The following is a 12091-nucleotide window of genomic DNA, read 5'->3' as shown; positions in this document are numbered from 1 at the left end:
ATGTGATGCTGATTTCTATGGGCTAGAATTTTGGTGAGAATTTTTGTCTATATTCATGAGATACATTGGTGTGTAATTTTTTTTTTTTTTGGTGTCTTTGTGGGTGTGCCTGGTTTTGGTATCAGGGTTATGCTGGCTTTGTAGTATGAATTTGGGAGTATCACTTCCTTTTCTGTATTCTGAAATAGTTTGGGTAGTACTGGTGTGAGCTCTTCTCTGAATATTTGGTAGAATTCTCCAGTAAAGCCATCTGGGCCAAGGCATTTTTTTGTCAGCAGGTTTTTTTTTGTTGTTTTTTTTTGTTGTCTTTTTGCCTTTTCAATCCCTTATTATGTGTCTGTTCAAATTTTCAACATCATTTTGTGTTAGTTTGAGGAGGAAGTGTGTTTCTAGAAATTATGTCCATTTCCTCTAGGTTTTCAAATTTGTTGAAGTATAGTTTTTCATAATACTGTGTTATGATCCTTTCTATTTCAGTTGGGTCTGTTGTAATGTACTCTATTTCATTTCTTATTTGGGTTATTTCCCTCCTGTCCTGTTTTTCTTTTGTCAGTTTGGCCAGTGGTTTGTCGATTTTGTTGATCCTTTCAGAGAACCAACTTTTGATTTTCTTAATTCTTTCTATTCTTTTCCTATTTTCTATTTCATTTATTTCTGGTCTGATCTTTATTACTCCCTTTCTTCTGGTGTCTGTGGGCTTTTTTTTTTTTTTTTTTTTTTTTCTGTTTGTTCAAGTTGTGTAGTTAATTTTTGATTTTTTTTTTTTTTTGATGTGTGCATCTATTGCTGTAAATTGACCTATGAGGACTGTCTTTGGTGTGTCCCAAAGGTTTTGGTATGATATGTTTTCATTCTCATTTAATTCTAGGAATTTTTTTATTCCATCTCTGATTTCTTCTATCGCCTAGTAGTTTTTAAGAATGGTATTATTCACTTTCCATGTAACTGATTTTTTTTTTCCTTAGTAATCCTGTTGTTAATTTTACTTTGATGGCATTGTGGCCAGAGAAGACAGTTTGCTTTAGATTTTGTTGAGGGTTGCTCTGTGGCCTACAATGTGGCCTATTCTGGAGAATGTCCCATGTGCATTGGAAAAGAATGTGTACTTTGCAGCTGTTGGGTGGAGTGTTCAAAATATGTCTGTGAGGGCAAGTTGGCTGATTGTGCTCTTTAGCTCTTCTATATCTCTGTTGAGTTTCTTTCTAGATGTTCTGTCTGTTACTAAGAGTGGTGTGTTGAAGTCTCCCAGTCTTATTGTGGAACTGTCAATTTCTCTTTTCATTGCTCTTAGTGTTTGTTTTATGTCTTTTGGAGCCCTGTCATTGGGTGCATAGGTTTTTATTGTAGTTAAGCCTTCATGATGAATTGTCCCTTTAATCATTATATAGTGTTGGTTGGCTAGAATTTTGTTGAGAGTTTTTGCATCTATATTCATAAGGACTCTTGGTCTGTAATTTTCCTTGTTAACAATGTCTTTGCCTGGCTTTGGTATGAGGATATTGCTGGCTTCATAGCATGAATTAGGGACTATTCCTTCCTTTTCTATGTCCTGGAAGAGTTTGAGTAGAATTGGTGTCAACTCTTCTCTGAATGTTTGATAGAATTTTCCAGTGAATCTGACTTGGCTGGGCCTTTTTGTTGTTGTTGTTTTTTATGACATGTTCAATTTCTTCTTTTGTTATTGGCCTGTTAAAATTTTCTACCTCTTTTGAGTTAGTTTAGCTGGGTGGTGTGTTTCTAGAAATTAGTCCATTACTTCTGGGTTTTCAGATTTGTTGGAATATTATTTTTCATAATATTCTCTTATGATCCTTTTTACCTCAGTTGGTACTGTTGTAATATCACCCATCTTATTTCTTAGTTTGATTATTTCCATCTTCTGATTTTTTTTCCTTTTTCAGTTTTGGCCAGTGGTTTTTCAGTTTTATTGAACCTCTCAAAGAACCAACTTCTAGTCTTGTTGATTCTTTCTATTTTTTGTTTTGTTTTCTGTTTCATTCTTTTCTGCTCTGATTTTTATTATTGTTTTTGTTCTGTTGAATGGGGACTCCTTTTGCTGCTTCTTTTCTATTTGTTTGAGTTGTAGAGTTAAATTATTGATTTTGGTCCTTTCTTTTTTATTGATGCATACATACTCTGACCACTGCTTTTGCTGTATCCTAAAAGTTTTTGTTGTGTTTTCGTTATCATTTTTGTTATTGTACTTTAGATGAAGGTTTACAGAGCAAACTAGTTTCTCATTATACAATAAGTACACATATTTTTTTGTGACATTGTTTGCCAACCTCACAACATATCAACAGTCTCCCCTTCTCCACCTTGGGTTCCCCGTTACCAACTTCCCTGTCCCCTTCTGCCTTCTAGTCCTTACCCCTGGACTGGTGTGCCGAATTAGTCTCATTTTCTTTTATGGGCCTGTCTAATCTTTGGCTGAAGTGTGAACCTCAGGAATAAATTCAGTACTAAATGTGCCTGGGGACCATAGTCTCATGGTTTCTCCAGTGTCTGTCAGATCAGTAAGCCTGGTCTTTTTTTGGAGTTAGAATTCTGTTCTACATTTTTCTCCAGATCTGTCCAGGACCCTCTAATGTGATCCCTGTCAGAGCAGTTGGTGGTGGTAGCTGGGCACCATCTAGTTGTGCTGGACTCAGTCTCGTGGAGGCTGTGGTAGTTGTTTTCCATTAGTCCTTTGGACTTATCTTTCCTTTGTGTCTTTGGTTTTCTTCATTCTCCCTTGCTCCAGATGGAGTGGAGCAAGTGGGATATCTTAGATGGATGCTCACAAGGTTTGAAGACCCCAGACACTACTCATGAAGTAGAATGTAGACTATTTTCTTTGTAAAGTATGTTGTGCTATTTGAGGTAGATGTCCCCTGAGACCATAGTCCCCAGCCCTCAGCCCAGTAATTTGGTCCCTCAGGGAGTTTGGCTGTGTTTATGAAGCTTCCATGACCTTGCCCTGATCAAGTAGAGGTGACATCCCCAGTATTGGGTACTGTCTTACCCTTCGCTAAAGTTACCACTTATTTATTGTCTAGTTAGTGTTTTTCCATACTGACTCTTCCCCTCCCTAGTAACCATCAGAGATTGTTTGTTTGTGTTTGTAAACCTTTTCGTGAGTTTTTATAATAGTGGTCGCATGGAATATTTGTCCTTTTGTGACTGACTGATTTCACTCAGCATAATACCCTCCAGATTCATCCATGTTGTGAGGTGTTTTGCAGATTCATCATTGTTCTTTATCGTTGGGTAGTGTTCCACTGTGTGTATGTACCATAGTTTGTTTATCCATTCATCTGTTGATGGGCACTTAGGTTGTTTCCGTCTTTTAGCTATTAGGAATAATGCTGCAGTGAGCATGGATGTGCATCTGTCTATTTGTGTGATGGCTCTTTTTTCTCTAGGATATATTCCTAGGAGTGAGAGTGCTAGGATGTGTGGCATTTCTATTTCTAGCTCTTTAAGGAATCCCCATATTTTCCAAAATGGTTATACTATTTTAATGAATAAGAGTTCCAAGCTCCCTGCATCCTCTCCGTTTGTTATTATTATTTTTTTTTTTTATTATTGACAGAAATGTCAGGGTGAGATGGTATCTTATTGTAGTTTTGATTTCCATTTCTCTAATGGCTTTTTTTTTTTTCAATGGCTAGTGAGTGTGAGCATTTCCTCATGTGTCTGTTAGCTGCCTGAGTATCTTCTTTGGTGAAGTGTGTGTTCATATCCTTTGCCCATTTTTAAACTGAATTGTTTGTCTTTTTGTTGTAGAGGTGTTGGATTTTCCTATAGATTTTCGAGATGAGATCTTTGTAGGATTTGTCATAGCCAAAACCTTTTTCCCAGTCTGTAGGCTGTCCTTTTACTCTTTTGGTGAAATCTTTTTATTATTACCATTTTTTCTTATCGTGCTTTAGGTGAAAGTTTACAGCTCAAGTCAATTTCTCATTCAAAAATTTGTACACTTATTGTTTTTGACATTGGCTGCTGTCCTGACAATGTGACAGCACCCTCTGTCTTTCTAGCTTGGGTTCCCTGTGTCCATTTGTCCAGTTCCTGTCCGTTCTGGCCTTCTTGTCTTGCTTTTTGACAGGAGCTGCCCATTTGGTCTCGTATATCTGATTGAACTAAGCAGCGTGTTCCTCACATGTATTGTTTTTTGTTTCATAGCCCTGTCCATTCTTTGTCTGAAGAACAGGCTTTGGGGATGGTTTCAGTTCTGGGATACAGAGCATCCGGGGGCCCTAGTTTCTGGGTTTCTACAGTCTCTGTCAGATGGTTGAGTCTGGTCTTTTTACATGAATTTGAATTCTGTTTTACATTTTTCTCCTGCTCTGTCCAAAGACCCTCTGTTATGTTTCCTATCAGGGTGGTCGTTGGTGGTAGTCAAGCACCATCTAGTTCTTCAGGTCTCAGGCTGGTGAAATCTTTGGTTCATTTGGTCCTTTAGTCCTTTGGGCTAATATTTTCCCTGCGTCTTTGGTTTCCTTCATTCTCTTTTGCTATGAGTGGGATGGGACCAATCAGTGGATTTTAGATGGCCGCTCACAAGCTTTAAGACCACAGATGCTACTCACCAAAGTGTGATGTTGAACATTTTTTATTTATAAAGTATGTTATGGCAGTTGACCCAGATGTCCCCCAAAAGTATGATCCCCAGACCCCACTCCAAGCTACTCTGTCCCTCAAAGTGGACGTGTCTAGGAAACTTCTTTACTTTTGTTTTGGTCCAGTTGTGCTGACTTCCTCTTTATGGTGTGTTGTCCTTCCCCTCATCGAAGTTGATCCCTGTCTACTATCTAGTTAGCAGTTTCCCCTACCCCTTCCTCCCCACCCTTGTAGCCATCAGAGAATCCTTTTTTCTATTTAAATGTTTTCTTGAGTTCTTATAATAATGGTCTCATATAATATTTGTTCTTTTGTGACTGAGTTATTTCACTCAGCATAATGCCTTTCAGATTCATCCATGTTGTGAGGTATTTCACGGATTCATCGTTGTTACTTATCGCTGATAATATTCCATTGTATGTACCATAATTTCTTTATTTATTCTTTTAATGACGGGCATTTAGGTTGTTTCTATCTTTTTGGTATTGTGAATAATGCCACAGTGAACATGGATGTGCAAATGTCTATTCATGTGACAGCTCTTATTTAGCGAACCGAAGATAGGTAGGTCAAAGAGCAGGGCTTTTGCTCACAGGTTGTGAAGGCTGATGAATCCCAAGATTGGCAGATAAGTTGCTAGCTTAAGTCCCAAGAACCAGAGGTCAGATGAACGCGAGGTGGGTGTAGGGTCCAGAACCAGCCAAAAACCTTGGTGAGGCAAGCAGGGAGGAAGTAGGCATCGGAGGGAGGAGTGATGAAGGCTCAGAAGGCAGTAAACTGCCACATGCCCTGCACCCACTGATACCACTCAGCAGATTCCATCACGGGGGTGATTACATACCAAATTTCAACAGGGAATTGATCACAACGCTATAGAATTGCCAAAACACTGATAATCATGGCCCACCCACAGTTGACACGCCACTATCACAGTCCAGTGCTTGTCAACTTGGCACCAGTACACATCTTCCCAAACCATACAAAATCTCTGAATAAAGACAATTACAGAGTCACACCTGCACCTAACATGAAACAACTAACACGTCCATCCAAAAACACACTAGCCCTGTTTACGTCTTGTATATATATATTTTTTTATAAGTGAAGAAGACAAAAATATTTGCTGCACACAGAGAAAGCAGAAATACTCATAACAATTACAGTCCTTGTTTCTGCAACTGGTCACATGGCTGTAATTGGTATTTAGAACTACTTTCTACCACCACGCATTCCATATTCCCTTTACCTTCAGCAAGCACCTCAGCAGGTCATGGTTTTTGCCTGGTGGGATGACCCAAACCTTCATTCCTGAAGGTTCTGGGCCATTAGTAGTCATGTCAGAATTAGGTTGCTGTAGTTTTCCATTGACTTTAATCACAGGGCATGGTAGTACTAAGAGATGCCCTAAGGGATCTCCTGAATTCCAGGTGTAGTCTTCTTTTCTTCCATTATGTAATATCAATCCAATTTCTTCTTGGTAATCAGGATCAGTCACATCAGCCAGTATGGTAACTCTCTTCCTTGCCTGTTGATCCAGAGGCATAAGGAGCCCAAAGTGGCCAGGTGGCATTCTTAGATTCCAGTTCAGTGGAATCAGTGATGTGTCTCCAGATGGGAGCATCCCTCCCTTTGGAACTAAGACCTCTAGACCTGCAAAGCATAAGGTTGCAGAGATAGGAAGCAAAAATCTTATGAGTGGATCACTAGGGGTAATAGTGAGTGGTGCCACTTCCATTTCTACCCCTTGATTCCTGGACCCATGAATTCTGGTTACGGGAGAAACAGCAGCATATATTGGACTCTGGTTTGGAGCATATGGAGCCTCCTGGACAACACTGCCTCAAACCTGCAAGGTATTGCCACCCGCCTAGCACTGTAATTGTGACTTTAGGAGGCCATTCCATTGTTCTATCAAACCAGCTTCTTCGGAATGATGGGGAACATGGTAAGATTAGTGAATTCCATGAGTGTGGGCCTACTGTGCTTCATTTGCTGTAAAGTCAGTCTCTTGATCAGGGAGAATGCTGTATCTGATACCACAGTGGTGAGTAAGACATTGTGCAAGTTCACGGAGTAGTTTTGGCAGAAGCATTGCATATTGGGAAGGCAAATCCGTATCCAGAATAAGTGTCTATTCCATTAAGAAGAAAGCACTGCCTTTTCCATGATGGAGGTAGTCCAATGTAATCAACTTGCCACCAGGTTCTTGGCTGATCACTTCAAGGGATGGTGCCATATCGGGGGCTCAGTGTTGGCCTGTGCTTCTGGTAGATTGGATGCTCAGCAGTGGCTGTAGCCAAGTCAGCCTTGGTGAGTAGAAGTCCATGTTGTTGGTTCCATGCATAACCTCCATCCCTGCCACCAGTGCCACTTTGTTCATGAGCCCATAACAATGACGGGAGTAGCTGGGGAAAGAGATGACTGGTTTCCATGGAACACATCATCCTATCTGTTTGATTTTTAAGTAACCCCCTGTTGAGGCCACCCTTTGGTGAGCATTCACATGAGACACAAATATCTTCACTTCTTCGTCCCATTCAGAGAGGACTATCCACATACCTCTTCCCCGTAAACCCTGGTCTCACAATTTTCCAATCACGTTCCTTCCAATTCCCTGATCATCCAGCCAAAGCATTGGCCACAGCCCATAAATCAGTATACAGTGTCACATCTGGCCGTTTCTCCTTCCAAACCAAGTGGACAACAAGGTGCACTGCTTGAAGTTCTGCCCATTGGGAGGATTTCCCTTCAGCACTGCCCTTTAGGGAGGTCCCAGAAAGGGGGTGTAGTGCTGCCACTGTTCACTTCTGAGTGGTGTCTGCATATTGCACAGACTCACCTGTAAACCAGGCACAAGTTTCTCTTTTTCATTCAACTGATCAGAAGGAACTCCCCATGAGGCCGTAGGTGCAGACTGGGAGATGGAAGGTAGTGTGATAGGAATAGAGACCGTGGGCATTTGGGCTATTTCATCATGCAACTTACTCCTGCTTTCAAGTCCTGCTTGGGCCCAATCTTGTATATACTGTTTCCATTTAATGATGGAGTGCTGCCGTGTGTATCCAACTTTATGGTTCTGTGGGTCATACGCCACCCAGTTCAAGATGGGCAGCTCAGCCTGTATGGTGACTTGGTGGCCCGTGGTTAAGTGTTCAGTTTCTACTAAGGCTTAGTAAGAAGCCGAAAGCTGTTTCTCAAAAGGAGAATAATTATCTGCAGAGGATGGCAGGGCTTTGCTCCAAATCCTAAGGGCCTGTGTGGTGGTTCACCAGTAGGGGCTTGCTAAAGACTCCAGACAGAATCTCTGTTTGCCACTGACAGTTGAAGCACCATTGCATCAGCTGGATCATACGGTCCAAGTGGCAGAGCGGCTTGCACAGCAGCCTGAACCTGTTGCAGAGCCTTCTCTTGTTTTGGGCCCCATTCAAAACTAGCAGCTTTTCCAGTCACTTGATAAATAGGCTGGAGTAAAAAAAAAAAAAGTAGCATGCCTAAATGATAGATATGTTGTTTCCAAATTCCAAAGAGACACACTAGGCATTGTGCCTCCTTTTTAATTGTGGGAGCGACCAGATGCAATAACTTACCCTTCACTTTAGAAGAACTATCTCGGCGGGCCCCATACTGCTGAACCCCTAAAAATTTCATTTAGATAGTAGGTGCCTGAATTTTTATGGGATTAGTTTACCACCCTCTAGCAGCCAAATGTTTTACTAATAAGTCCAAAGTCATTGATACTTCTTCCTTACTAGGTGCAATCAGCATAATATCATCCATTTAGTGGACCAGTGTGACATCTTTCCAGAGGGCAAGGCAAGCAAGGTCCCTGCGGACTAAATTATGACACAGGGCTAGAAAAGTCATGGAGCGCTGAGGCAGGCAACTGAGGGTGCACTGCTGGCCTTGCCAGCTGGAAGCAAACTTCTGATGGTCCTTCCAAACAGGCATGGAGAAAAAGGCATTAGCCAGGTCAATAGCTGCACACGAGTTACCAGGACAAGTATTAATTTGCTCAAGCAATGAAACTACATCTGGAACAGCATCTGCAATTGGAGTCACAACCTGGTTAGGTTTTTGATAATCTACTGTCATTCTCCAAGGGCCATCTGTTTTTTGCACAGGCCAAATAGGCGAGTTGAATGGGGGATGTGGTGAGACTCACCACCCCTGCATCCTTCAAGTCCTTGATGGTGGCAGTAATGTCTGCATTTCCTCCCGGAATGCAGTATTGCTTTTGGTTTACTATTTTCCTAGGTAGGGGTAGTCGTAATGGCTTCCACTTGGCTTTTCTTACCAAAATACCCCTTTCTTCATTTGCTGGGGATTCAGTGTGGGGCTTCTGCAGGCTGTTGAGTATATCTATTCCAATACTGTCTTCTGGAACTGGGAAAATCACTATGGGGAGATTTGGGGACCCAGTGGACCTACCGTGAAACAAACATGAGCCAACACTCCATTAATAAACTGACCTCTGTATGTTCCCACCCTGACTGATGGGCTACAATGCTGTTTTGGGTCTCCTGAAATCAGTGTCAGTTCAGAGCTAGTATCTAGTATTCCCCAAAAAGTCTGATTATTTTCTTTTCTCCAGTGAAAAGTCACTCTCATAAAAGGTTGTCGATTCCTTTGGGGAAGGCTAGGAGAGAGATTAACAGTATAAATTTTTGGCAGTCTTTCCTCATGGGGACCTGGCCTTCCCTTCATTGAAGGGATTGTGGATATTCAAATTGGCTCAAGCGTGGGAGTTGACTGAGTGCAATTTGAGTTAGGCTGCTGTTCACCTGACCTAGAATTCATCCGTTTGTACAGATCAAGTATATATTTAGTAGATTGCCTATCTCTTTCACTCCTAGGGACACCATGAGTTAGTAGTCGTAAGTGTATATGAGTCAGACTATTCTGATTACTGCTTTGATTCTGCTGTCTGTTACTGTAACCACGCCCACCTTGTCTTTGTCCACTTTGTCAATTCAGTGCAACCACTTGGCTCCCACTATTACAGAGTCCAGTCAGCCCCATTGTGTTTAGCTGTCTTAATTCAGTTAGGGCAGTTCCCACTGTCAAATCTGACTTACATAAAATAGCAATCACAGCAGTCTTCAAGGATGCAGGATTTCCCTTCACAAATTTGTTCCTCATAGTTGTGGTAAAAGTGTGTTCTCTGGGCATCCATGAGTAGGTGTGTAGGTTTAACCTGGTAAATCCACCTTAGTATGCCAATTTCCCTAAGCCTTTGAATACCTTCTTGTACAGTATACCAAGGAAGGTCTGATACTTCAGCTTGATTTAGTGCAGGCCACTGCGTAATGCATGCTTCAGCAACCCAACCAAAGGAACTATTAGATCTTTTCCTGTCTTCTCAAGCTAAAACACTGAATGGAGAATGTGTGCTTAGCGGACCCATATCAATAAACTCAGACTGATCCATCATTATGTTCCTTGCAGCATTATCCTGCACCCTTAAGAACCATTCCCACACCTATTGCCCTGGTTCCTATTTGTACATATTAGAAAAGTCAAGCAGTTCTGTTGGAGTGTAGCATACCTCCTCCTGGGTCAAAGTTTGTACTTCACCTTTTTGGGGCTCTCTGGGACTTAAATCTAGTTATAGGTCTAGAAGCCAGAATCAGTAGTGTGGAATTGTTTTGAGAACATTCAGTATTGTGTTATATAAAGCACCTGCCTCAGATGATGCCCCAGGCAATGACTTAGGCAAGGGCTCTTTAGAGGCACCTGGGCTAGGGCTAATCTCATTAGATGGAAGAGGAGAGGATAATGGTTTTACTGGGCAGAGTGGTGTAGCAGACACACATGACGTCATCTCTTCAGATGGAAGTGGTTCTATAGGAAGGTGTGATTAAATGAAATTTAGGGGCTCAGTGTCTCCAACTTTCTAATTATCTGCCCATATGTCCCCATCCCAAGTTTCAGGATCTCATTTCTTCCCAATGAATGCCCTCACTTGAACTTCAGATACCTCTTGAGGCTGGCAATTGAAGTGGTGTTGCAATTCAGCCACTCTTACAATAAGACTCTTTTTTGGTTTTTGGCAATATCAGCACTGTTGCTACAAGAAATAAGGCTTTCTTTCAAAGCAGAAGTAGAAACTTTGAGGTTGTTTATGCTGCACTTGAGCGTTGACACCGAAGCCCTGAGCGAACGTCTTTCTTTCACCAGTTCGTCTAGTGAAACTAGGACCAGCCAACCAGCTTTCTTAAACATCTCATTATGAGAAAATTGTTGAAAGGTATCATATATGCAATCACTCCAATCCTCGCCTTTTTCCAATACCTAATCTTTGGTGGTGATAATTTGCATATTTGAATTGCCACCTCATGCCGTGGATTAGCAGTGCCCTCTTTACTAATGAAAGCAGAGTCATCAACATCTTTGACTCTGAGCAGACTTGAGAGCTAATTTAGAAAACTCATCCTTACAATTTTGTTTCTCTAGAACCACTCTCGGTACCAAATGTCTTAGGCTGGGTTCTCTAGAGAAGAAAAACTAGAATAGTGTATAAATATATAGAGAGAGAGATTTACATCTGGGAAACAGCTTACATGATTGTAGAGTTGCAAGTCCATGGATCAGGATAGCGGCTTCTCCTGATTCATGTAGCCACAGGGGCTGGCAAACCCAAGATTAGCAGGCTGGAGAGCAAGGCTCTTGCTCACAGGCTGTGAATGATGGTGAATCCCAAGATGAGCAGGTAAGCTTCTAGCTCCAGACCCAAGAACTGGAGGTCAGAGGAACAAGAGACAGGTACAGGATCCAGAACAAGCCAAGAACCTTGGCAAGATGAGCAAAAAGGAAGTAGGTAGTAGAGGGCAAAAAGATAAAGGCTGAGGGGGAAGTGAGCCACCACAGGCTCTACCTGCACTGACACTACTCAGAAGATTCCATTATGGGGGTGATCACATACGAAATTTCAACAGGGAAGTGATCACAACATCAGACAACTGCCAAAACATTGAGAATCATAGCCTAGCCAAGTTGACACATTCTTAACCATCACACGTGCCCCGTGATTAAAGTCAGTGGAAAATTACAGCAACTCTGTTCTGAAATGACTACTAATGGCCCAGACCCTTTAGGAATGACGGTTTGGGTCACCCCACCAGGCAGAGAGCCACGACCAGCTGAGGTGCTTGCTGAGGACAGGGAATATGGGATGGGTGGTGGAAGGAGGTAGTTCCAAATACTAGTTATGGCCACGTGATCAGTTGCAGAAATGAGGGCTGTAACAGTTATGAGTATTTCTGCTTTGTATGTGTGCATCAAATATTTTTGTTTTCTCCATTTATATAAAATATAAGATGTAAACAGAGCTAGTGCAGTTTTGGTTGTATGTGTGTTCGTTGTGTCATGTTAGGCACAAGAATGACGTTGTAATTGTCTTTATTCAGAGATTATGTATGGTTGAAGGACATGTTTACAGGTGCCGAATTGATAAGGGGTAAACTGTGATAGTTAAGATTGTGTGTCA

This window comes from Elephas maximus, chromosome 27, assembly GCF_024166365.1.
Source record: "Elephas maximus indicus isolate mEleMax1 chromosome 27, mEleMax1 primary haplotype, whole genome shotgun sequence".
NCBI classification, from domain to species: domain Eukaryota; kingdom Metazoa; phylum Chordata; class Mammalia; order Proboscidea; family Elephantidae; genus Elephas; species Elephas maximus.
Note: the sequence above shows the minus strand (reverse complement) of the source record.